Source organism: Amblyomma americanum, chromosome 1 (assembly GCF_052857255.1).
Source record: "Amblyomma americanum isolate KBUSLIRL-KWMA chromosome 1, ASM5285725v1, whole genome shotgun sequence".
NCBI lineage: Eukaryota > Metazoa > Arthropoda > Arachnida > Ixodida > Ixodidae > Amblyomma > Amblyomma americanum.
Window position 1 is genome coordinate 409,032,773 of NC_135497.1, and position 9,758 is coordinate 409,042,530.

The following is a 9,758-nucleotide window of genomic DNA, read 5'->3' on the forward strand; positions in this document are numbered from 1 at the left end:
CAACCGCGCCGTTCAAGGAATCACAATCCGTTGGCCCCAAAGCCCCGGCCAACCTCCGATGGGCGCAAGGCGCCGACCTTGTCCTGGCCCCTTGCGACTCCCCGCACTGGGGTTATGATATTTAGTTTACAACGGCTGCTCTCTGAGGAATGGGGAAACCACCCGCCGGCGCCTAACCTAACCGTGCTCCCTCAAAAACATCGCACGCTCTGTGGGGTGAGGTCGCTGAAATGCAGGCCAGAGTTTTTGCGAGAACTACGTCGTCGGGTTCGGGAACGGGATCCATCGTAACGCTGGCAAGACGCCGGTGCAAACGTAAACGAAGCGACGGTGGCGACCCCCGATAGATGCCTTCAACGTGCGGCGGCGGTAGCTTTCATTTCGGCAGCTGCTAGACCTCACCGCTAGCCGCAGAAATCACGGAGTCTCCGTTTACGTCACGTTTCACGTCACTCCGTTCTGTGTCGTCATAAGAGTTAATAATAATAATAATAATTGGTTTTGGGGGAAGGAAATGGCGCAGTATCTGTCTCATATATCGTTGGACACCTGAACCGCGCCGTAAGGGAAGGGATAAAGGAGGGAGTGAAAGATAAAAGGAAGAAGAGGTGCCGTAATGGAGGGCTCCGGAATAATTTCGACCACCTGGGGATCTTTAACGTGCACTGACATCGCACAGCACACGGGCGCCTAAGCGTTTTTCCTCCATAAAAACGCAGCCGCCGCGGTCGGGTTCGAACCCGGGAACTCCGGATCAGTAGTCGAGCGCCCTAACCACTGAGCCACTGAGCCACCGCGGCGGGTTCATAAGAGTTCTCGAGTTTGAATCGGTGCGGCAGGAAAAAATTTGTCAACTTCGAATCCAAATTTCTTTGAAATAAATGCATCTTTCGCTCCCGGACAAGCGTCAACAAAGCCATGAAATGCCGAACTATCAGATATTGCTAACAAAAAAATTTTGATAGGGTTCTCCTCAGTGTCCCTTTCAGATTTCGATATGGAAACATGATCTTTCAGTATTATGTGGAAGTCAGCTGAGGCTTCTTAAGCAATTGCTGCGCTCTGAGACATTCAAAAACTTGTTTTTTTTTGTCATTAACAAAATAAAAGTTGTTGCTCAAAGCCCGGCAAAAGGATGAAACAGCATGATCGGGTGCCGTGCATCACAGTCTCCCATCTCCCAGGCATTGCAACCGAAATCGAGGGTCATCTTTTATCGCCGCCTAGCGGCCAGTCTGCGCAATGTTGAGGCGATCTCGGGGCCCATTAAAATCGAGGAGACGCTTCAGGCATGTTCTTAGCCCTGCTGCACTGCGGCACTGGTGCTAACAACCTTCATGCAAAGAAAAGAAAAAAATTAATTTACCAAACCATCCAGGTTGTCAGGTAAAAAAAGCTACCGTAAAATTGTATGTGCGCCTTTGCGACGTCGGCGACGTCGGCATGGAGCGAATACGCGAATGGCGCTATGAATTTCCCGTGCAATCTGTAAATGGCAAATGGCATGGCTGCGCGCCAAACTTGTAGACGGGCTTGCAGAGGTGGATTGTGTTGTCGGTGCGAACAGTTGGGAGTTAATCGACTGAAATTGCTCAAGGGAAGTCAGCGGCACTACATCTTTATTGTTTCTGTGCTTCGCGAGTGACTTTGGCGGCAGCCACACGGCAACGTCTCCGGTTTGGCGAACTTGTGAGAAGGTGAGCATTTTCGCAAATTTTGAAAGCGGTTTTTTGTTTGTATTATAACCCTGCGTCTCGCCGCATGTTATGTTCACGATAACATCAGTATAACGTGAATGCGCTTTCTGTCTCTATTTGAAGTAACATTGGTCGATTAGCGTAAACTTTTGGATTCAATTAAGCACAGAGTGTCCATGTTGGTAGTGCGTGTCGAATGTGTTTTGAGATGATTCTGCGCAGGAGATGGTCTTCTGATAATTTGTGTACTACCAGATATAGTCTAGAGATTTGAAACCATTCATCTCACTGAAACAACGTTGGAAAACTGTTTTGTGTTCATGCATCTGCTGTCCTTAAACTTGACTTTTCGGCAATCATTCGCATGGCTCCTTTGGATCTGGACAATTGACTACTGTTGCTAGGGGTGCCTGGTAGCAGAGCTCCTGGGGACGCCCAGTGGGTCAGCTGTTTGTTCAAGTGCCGAGTACCAAAGGTACCATTCCTGACTTTTTTTCCCAGTCAGTTAACCTCATATTCCTTGCAAAAATTACATCATGTAATCAGGTAGTAAAAAAATTGGTAACATCTGCATATTTCAGAACAGTTCGGAGAAATGCAGCATCAGTATTCTCTCAGTAGACTTTCTGAGACCTGGATTCATTTTTTCTAGGACTGTGGCAAGCAGTAGGTCAACTGTACTCATTTATTTTCCTCTGGTGCAAAGTAAAGAGTGCAAACATCATAAGACAAGTCTCTAGTCTGTTTCATTCTCACTGCATTTGGCCAAAGCATAATATGAAATGCTGTATTTTTTATACCCTAGTTTCCTTTACTTTGAGCAGTAGATATTGACAGTGAACAGCAAGGCAACTCCACTCGCTGACGATTTTGCCTTCGGCAGCAAAGCAGGGAATACCTTACCCCATGTGTTATCTCGACAGACTCAAAACTGTGATGGACAGCTGCAATCACCTCTCAGGTGCATGCACTCGTAAGACACATAAGGGTCATTCAGTCTATAAATTCCTATTCTTTGTCCAGTGAATCCTCTTACGTCATTTTCAAGCCACAGAGTCATAGCTCCTTTCACTCGGCCACCCCGGGCCAATACTGCCGTGTTTCTCATTATCATCATTAGCAGCAGCCTGACTACATCCACTGCAGGACAAAGGAATCTCCCATACCTCTCCAGTTGTTCCTGTGCTGTGCCAGCTGTGGGCACCTTATCCCCACAAACTTCTTTATCTTATCCACTTAGCTATCATACTTTCTGTCAAGATGCACCACACCATGAGGAACTTCATATACAGTGCAGATATTGACTGATATTTAATGTGTCCAGGAACCTCGAAGTGCCAGGGGATAGATTGATGGCAAACAAGTTGAAGATAATACTGGATGCTGTGAGTTACTTCTTAGTACTTTGACATGGAATTGCATTGACGGCTGATCACAGTTTAGAGTGGAGCCACTATTCAGTCCAATGCCAGGGAGAAGGGAGCTAGAATAACTTCCTCCCTTTTAGTTACTCAAAGTATAGGCATTAAACCTTTAAGCCATAGCTAATTCAAGCAGACTGTAATTGCCTGTTCTTCTGATAGAAAAAATGAAAAATGCAGTGATTTTTTCTGTGGCTGCACATGATACTCTTTATGATGCTGATATTTCAAGCATTCATCTCAGCCCGAAAGAAGTTTTGTAGAGCCGCCACGGTGGTTCAGTTCTTATGGCATTCGGCTGCTGGCCCGAAAGACTCCAGTTCAATCCCGGCGGTGGTAGTCGATTTTCGATGGAGGTGAAATTCTAGAGGCCCGTGTACTGTGCGATGTCAGTGCACGTTAAAGAACCCCAGGCACTCGAAATTTCCCAAGCCCTTCACTACGGCGACCCTCATAGCCTGAGTCACTTTGGGACGTTAAACACCCATAAACCATAAATGAATTCTGTAACCTTCTGAGAACAAAAGACTTGTGCTTTTTTAAATTTTTCGTTCTGTTCTCAGTCAGTTTTAACACCTATCTTTCTTGGTGACTGATGCCTTGATGTTTGTGCACAGGCCACTAGTGGCCAGAAAAGGTCACTGCACAAAATAAATATCAGGTGAATAAAGTGAGCAAGAAACATGAATTGTCAGAAATTCTAAAAAACACTCAGCTGACCCAATATCACAGCATGGCAAATGAAATTTGAATGATGACCTGATGCCTTATGATATGGGGCTGAAAGGACAATAGACACCTAATTTTATAGACCATTTACAGAGAGCAGTTTGCTCTGTCCGCGACAGGCGGCGCCACTAGGATGACCGCTACTTCTGGCCTTCAGAGCCGTCATTAGCAACATCGGCACGCAGTGGGAAACGCTGCCGCGGAGCTCGTATACGAACGTCAAGCGACTCTTAAGCAATCCGGTTGTGACACGGATGTCATGTATATTGTGGAATTAATGTCTAGAGCCCGTGTGGTGAGAAGCAAAACCACGAAACAGGACGGGACTGTGGCAGGCGACAACACAGGGTGGTGCCCTACCAACTAGCCTACAACCGAGTCCTTCTAAGTTAGAGCTAATGTCCCTGCGGTCCAGTGTAGGAAAAATAGACGCACTTGTTACATATGGGAAACTTCGCAACACAATTGTCGCCGTCTTTCGAGGAGCATTCTTGCGACTTCATGATGCTTTCAGGGAGAACAGAATGCTCATGTGTTGTTCCATGAAAAAAAAGGTAAACATATCACAAATGCCATGCGCCAGTTTATTTCAGAGCCAGCAGTAGCTGCGGGTATGCCAGAACGAGCGTACCTGCCTGTAACCTTTCTCATCTTCGACAAACACTGATCCACTATTTCGAATACGTTACATTATTATTTGCAGATGCACCTTAATAGGTATTTAATGGCTGCATTTTATTTTCTTCCTTTTTTATTTATTTTAGTTTGCCTTATCCACACCGCTCTCGATCCTTCCGTCCTTATCTCCTAAATTCCCTGCCCTACGCAGAGTACCATGCCAGTGATTTCCAAACGCCGGCTAAATTTTGCTTTTCCATTAAAGGGTTTCTCTCTATATTTAACCTTTGCAAAAACAACTTCCTGGGCATCGGCGCAGTGCTCACTAAACGGTCGTGCATACTTGACACTAGTACGATGGAAGCGCAGCAACGGAGCTTTTGCAAAAGTCCTCAGAAGAAACACTTCGACATGCAATTCTCTCGCCCAATGCAAAGCTCTATCGAAGTACGCTAATGCACGGGACAGCGGTGGAATTTATCAAGACATGTATATTATTGCTTACTCCGGCTGGCTACATCTGCGGGTCCTGAACTCCGGAGCACTTTTCAGTTTTACTTGGCATGCAAGAGAGCACAGTCCAACGTCGCCGAGCTTCTCAAGGCGCCCTTGAAAAACACCTTATCCTTCCTTTTTAAGCCGGACTGTTAACGGAGGATAAAGTAAATACCTGGGCAATCGGCCGGCGATCACACCCACGTTCGGTTGTAAGTCGCGTGCACAGTGCTGAGCAGTGAACGTTCTTAATAGATTTGAACATATATTCCTACATTCGGCAAAAATGTCGACCTCTAAAAAAGAAAGCCTTCAGGCACTGTCCCGCTTTTAATCTGCAGTTTGACAAGAAGTTATGCGGTCCGCAAATAGCGTTATACAGTGAATTGACTGAATAAATATGAACGCGCAGGTAGCTGACCCCGCGGTTTGTTGACACATTCGAGCGGATGCGGGCAGCCCAAAGGAGACGAGTAAATGAGGTGGTTAGACGCAACATTTCCCAGTACGAACACGTTCTATGAGCACTCACGCTAAGTTTTTGTGCCGTCCGACAGCTCGTTATCCACAGCTAGAGCCGGAGAAGCGTCTTGCAGCCGGGAACCAGCGCGCCGACAGCCGTCGAAACGAGAAGGCCCGAAGGCCGGCGATGGCGAAATGGTCACGTGACCAAATATGGCGACGGCCATGCTCCCGCGCTGTAAAGCGTCTATTGCGCATTTTCTTCTGTCAAACGATGTGTTAGACATTAGAATACATGGGTTACTGGGTGGTATTTGCCTACAACCGCTAAATAATTTATGATTGAATTTCTTCTCTTATGCTGTTTCGATTTCGTCAACTGGACGACGACTGTGACGTCAAGTTGATGTTGTGGTCACGTGATGCACTAGAAAAATGAATCACTAATATGTAGTTTTAATTCACTACGACATTTAGACCAGCCTCTTCCAATACCTGGAATGACAAAAACTGATGTGTCAGCAATTATATAGCCCAGTTTTTGTGCCCCATACGACCTAGAGACCAACTACCCGTCACAGTCATCGTTCGACTGATTAAACCGAACAGCGTTCGGAAGAAATTCAATTATAAATTATTCAGCGCTCGTACATGAATACCACAGAGTACTCCATGTATACGAATGTCTAGTGCATTGTTTGAAAGAAGAAATTACACGAGCAAAAATTTAGTGTTTATAGTCCCTTATTCAGAAGTGATACAATGTAACCATCAAACTTCTCGTATTTTACTTCACATGCTTGATGTTGGTTGAAAGATTCAGGCTACATTTAGCACTGCCTATGTACTGGGTATAGTGCGGGACTTGCAAGGGGTAAAGCTATTCTGCTTCAGGTGTGATTGGTGCAGTATCATTTTGTTTCTGAAATAATGGTGGCCATTCCACTCAGATGTCAGACAAGGTCTCAATTGAATTGCACTTATTTCTGATTTTCTGCAACTCTGGATTGCCATTTACATAGCATTGCTCATTCCAGTTGCCGATGAACACCTCATAAGTTGTACTATTATGCACTCTTTTCTTTGGCACTATGTATGAGCTTCTGTTCTCGTGCTTTCTAGAAATAATGCATGCAGTTTTGAAGTGCGAAAGGGAATTTACATTTATCTAGATTGTCATGTTAGGGCCGTATGTTCCAGCCAAATTGCACATTGATGCCAATGTTGGTGGTTTCTTTTCATTATTGTAAGAGAATGTTATAGTTTCACCTATAGCAAATAATAGCCCTCACTAATTAGCTGTTTTTGTCATGTCCAGTATTTTGATATATTAAGCCACCAAAGCGTGATTCAGAATGTGGTCAGGACGAAAGGCACTGAGCCTTTCGTGTCACTAAAAAATGTGCTTTAGTTTGGTATGGCTGCTTAAACACCTATCTCTGGCATCTCACAAACTGAATGAGGGAGGGAAAAGCCTCAGGGGGCTTGCCGACATTTCGACAAGAGCACTTGTATTCGTCTGGAAAAGTGGTTATCATTGGTGGGGTTTAAATAAGGTTTTCACTTCGAGGTGAAAGGCCTGGTGTGTGGGACGAGGGTGCGATATGGGAAAGGCATTAGGATGGGGAGCGTGAACCTTGTCCAGGCATGTTGGCTGCTAAAGAGGATTAACCGGTTGACCTGCAAAACTGTGAAAAGAAAAGGCCAGCTCAGTAGAAAGGAATCCCGGGTTGTGGAGTGTGGAGAGATAGTGGACTTGAAAAGCTTTGTGTCCAGCTGCAACAGGTGGCTTGGTATGGCTGACTGCCTTTACTTGAAAAACTAGGATAAAGGAATTAAGCAGCATGGCAGAATAAAATACCAGGGGGGGGGGGGTGCAAAATAATGTGAAGGAAAAAGGGAAAATGAGGGCGGGTTCGGAGAAAAGGCAAAAAGAAGGGGGGAGGGAAGAGTGTGGAAGCCAAGGGTTCCCAGAAGTGACATCAGGAGGTGCAGGATATAAGGTAAAAGTATAACAATAAATTAAGGAAAAAAGGAAAGGAGTAGGATTCAGGGGGAAATGATGGGTTGGGGTGGAGGGGTAGGGTGAAAGAAACCATAAGTCATCAATATGTAGTACTTGGAAAACCTCTGACCATGTGCAAGGCCTTTTTAAATAATTACTCCAGTGCCGGAATGTACAGAACTGGCCACATTTGTACAAACATGCGAGCGCGTAGCCGCAGTGTTTAGAGGTCTACTGCGTGCGACACAGCCACCCATCGCTGCAGAATAGAGCAGGAGGATGTGCACCTGGATGTGGTGCTTTGTGTCATCTGTCACTTCACTTCGATGTGCGGCAATTTCGGAAGCAGTGGCCCTCCAAAGAGCACAGCAATGCGCTCGCGTGTTCGCACTAAGAGTGGACAACCCTGTACTTGAGAGATTCTAAGTTTCCTCAGGATATGTGGACCCCACACGAAAACAAGTCCTCCTGTTGAAACATTGGCAAGCACCTTGAGGTTTTCCACTCCCTTGTTCACTTTGCGAGCGTCAAGAAACCATCTGCCTACTCTCTCTCTACCATGCAGTCCTTGTATGGCGAGTTACCTTTCAATTAAGCCCTTACTATGTACAGATAACCACATCTTGTACAGTTGTTTCTTTATGTATACATCAGTGATAAATCAAAAAGGAAATCAAGTGATTTGCATTGTTTAACACTTACTTTAAATCTACATCATGAGGATATAGTTGAAAGTGTGCCGTTTTCCGGCTACAGGGTCTTGGTTGTGTGGTGACTGGTTTTTCTTTATCAGGGCTACTTGACAGTTGCCATGGAACGCAGGCTTTTGAAAAGTTCGTTCCTGAAATAAGAAAGCGTTTCCACTGTTCAATGGAAATTTTATTAGTTAAAACTTCAATCATTGCAGGTCAGGGATTGATATTTTTCATATAGCTAGCCTGAAGTTAAAAATTCGCCGAAGGAACTTTGTAACTTCTTTCCTGCCTTAAAAACCCAGTATTTATTTGTCGCTTTCAACAGCAGAGGGCTGTTTTAGGGCACATACTTTTCACTACCTTGAGCGAAAATTGTGCAGTACAGACCCACCATAAAACTAGGGGTGTAGTATACAAATTGCTTGTATGCAACTACTTTAGCATTAGAGCATGCATAGCGTGGTCTCTAAGTCAGATTCTTTAAATTTGCAACTGGTTCATAAAAGGCCTATTCTGGCAGATGGCATTTAGCAAAACTGTCTTCCTTTCACTGCTCCTAAGGATAACTTTAGTTCTTTCAGAAACATATGTATTGACAACATCTCTTAAAGGCATAATTCCTCATATTAGCTCTTGTTACCTCACAATATTTAGTTTTGTGCCTCCAGCATCACTGACTTGCATCATATTTTAAATAGAGTAGTAAAATGCTCGCTATTAGTTTAAACCACAACTCATCATGGGGCTGTGCACTTTTTGTTATGTTGCATAAAATATACTTATGTATGAAACAATTTCTTTCAGCTGCACTTCACATGATTCAATTTCCACCAGAAGAAAGGCTGTCACATGCTCTTGTCACTTGGGGGGCTGTACACATTGAGCGGGGATTCGGTTCGGCTGTTGGGAAGGAAGTGCATGAAAGCATGCGGGACTTCAGCGTAGTCAAGATTGAGCTGATTGGCTTTGAGGTTGCGGTGTACGAGGATGGCGGTACTCGAGCAAAGATCTGGCGCCACCGGTTGGTTGTAGGCGGCATAGCTGGTGGGTTTGGTGTCAGTGTACATTTCTTGGAGCGCGATAATGTGGGGTGTGTATGGTTGGGCCTGCAGGGTATGCTCCAAGGCTCTCCGCTTTACCTTGAAGCCCCTGCATTTAAACTGCCATACCGTGAGGGGCGCGCTAGCCATCCCGTTTCGTGTTGGGTTCGGAGCGCTGCGGAAGCGCTATGGTGGTTTTGAGAATACCGCCAGCACACGCGCGCGTGGCTGCACTCTCGGGCGCGGGAGTCGGAGCAGGCGACTAAGTGGCCGTGGGAGGGGGCCAGTGAGGTCGACCATTTGCGGGGGGGCCCGTAAGGCTGTCAAGACGAATGGTGAGGGTGTGGATATTGGCTGCCATGGCGGAACAGCCGTCAATGATACGGTCAATAGTGGGAGTCAGCCGTTGGAGGACGTCCTCTATTTTAGAGATACGAGCGTCAAAGGCATCGAATTTGGCATCACAGTCAGAGGTGGATGGTGGGGGTGCCTTGTGCTTAGTGCATTTGGGCTCGTTGGTGTCCATGTTGGAGTCATTGGTGTGATCGGGGTTGGGAATGTGAGCCATCTGCAGCGGCTGCAGTTTTTGGTGTGCC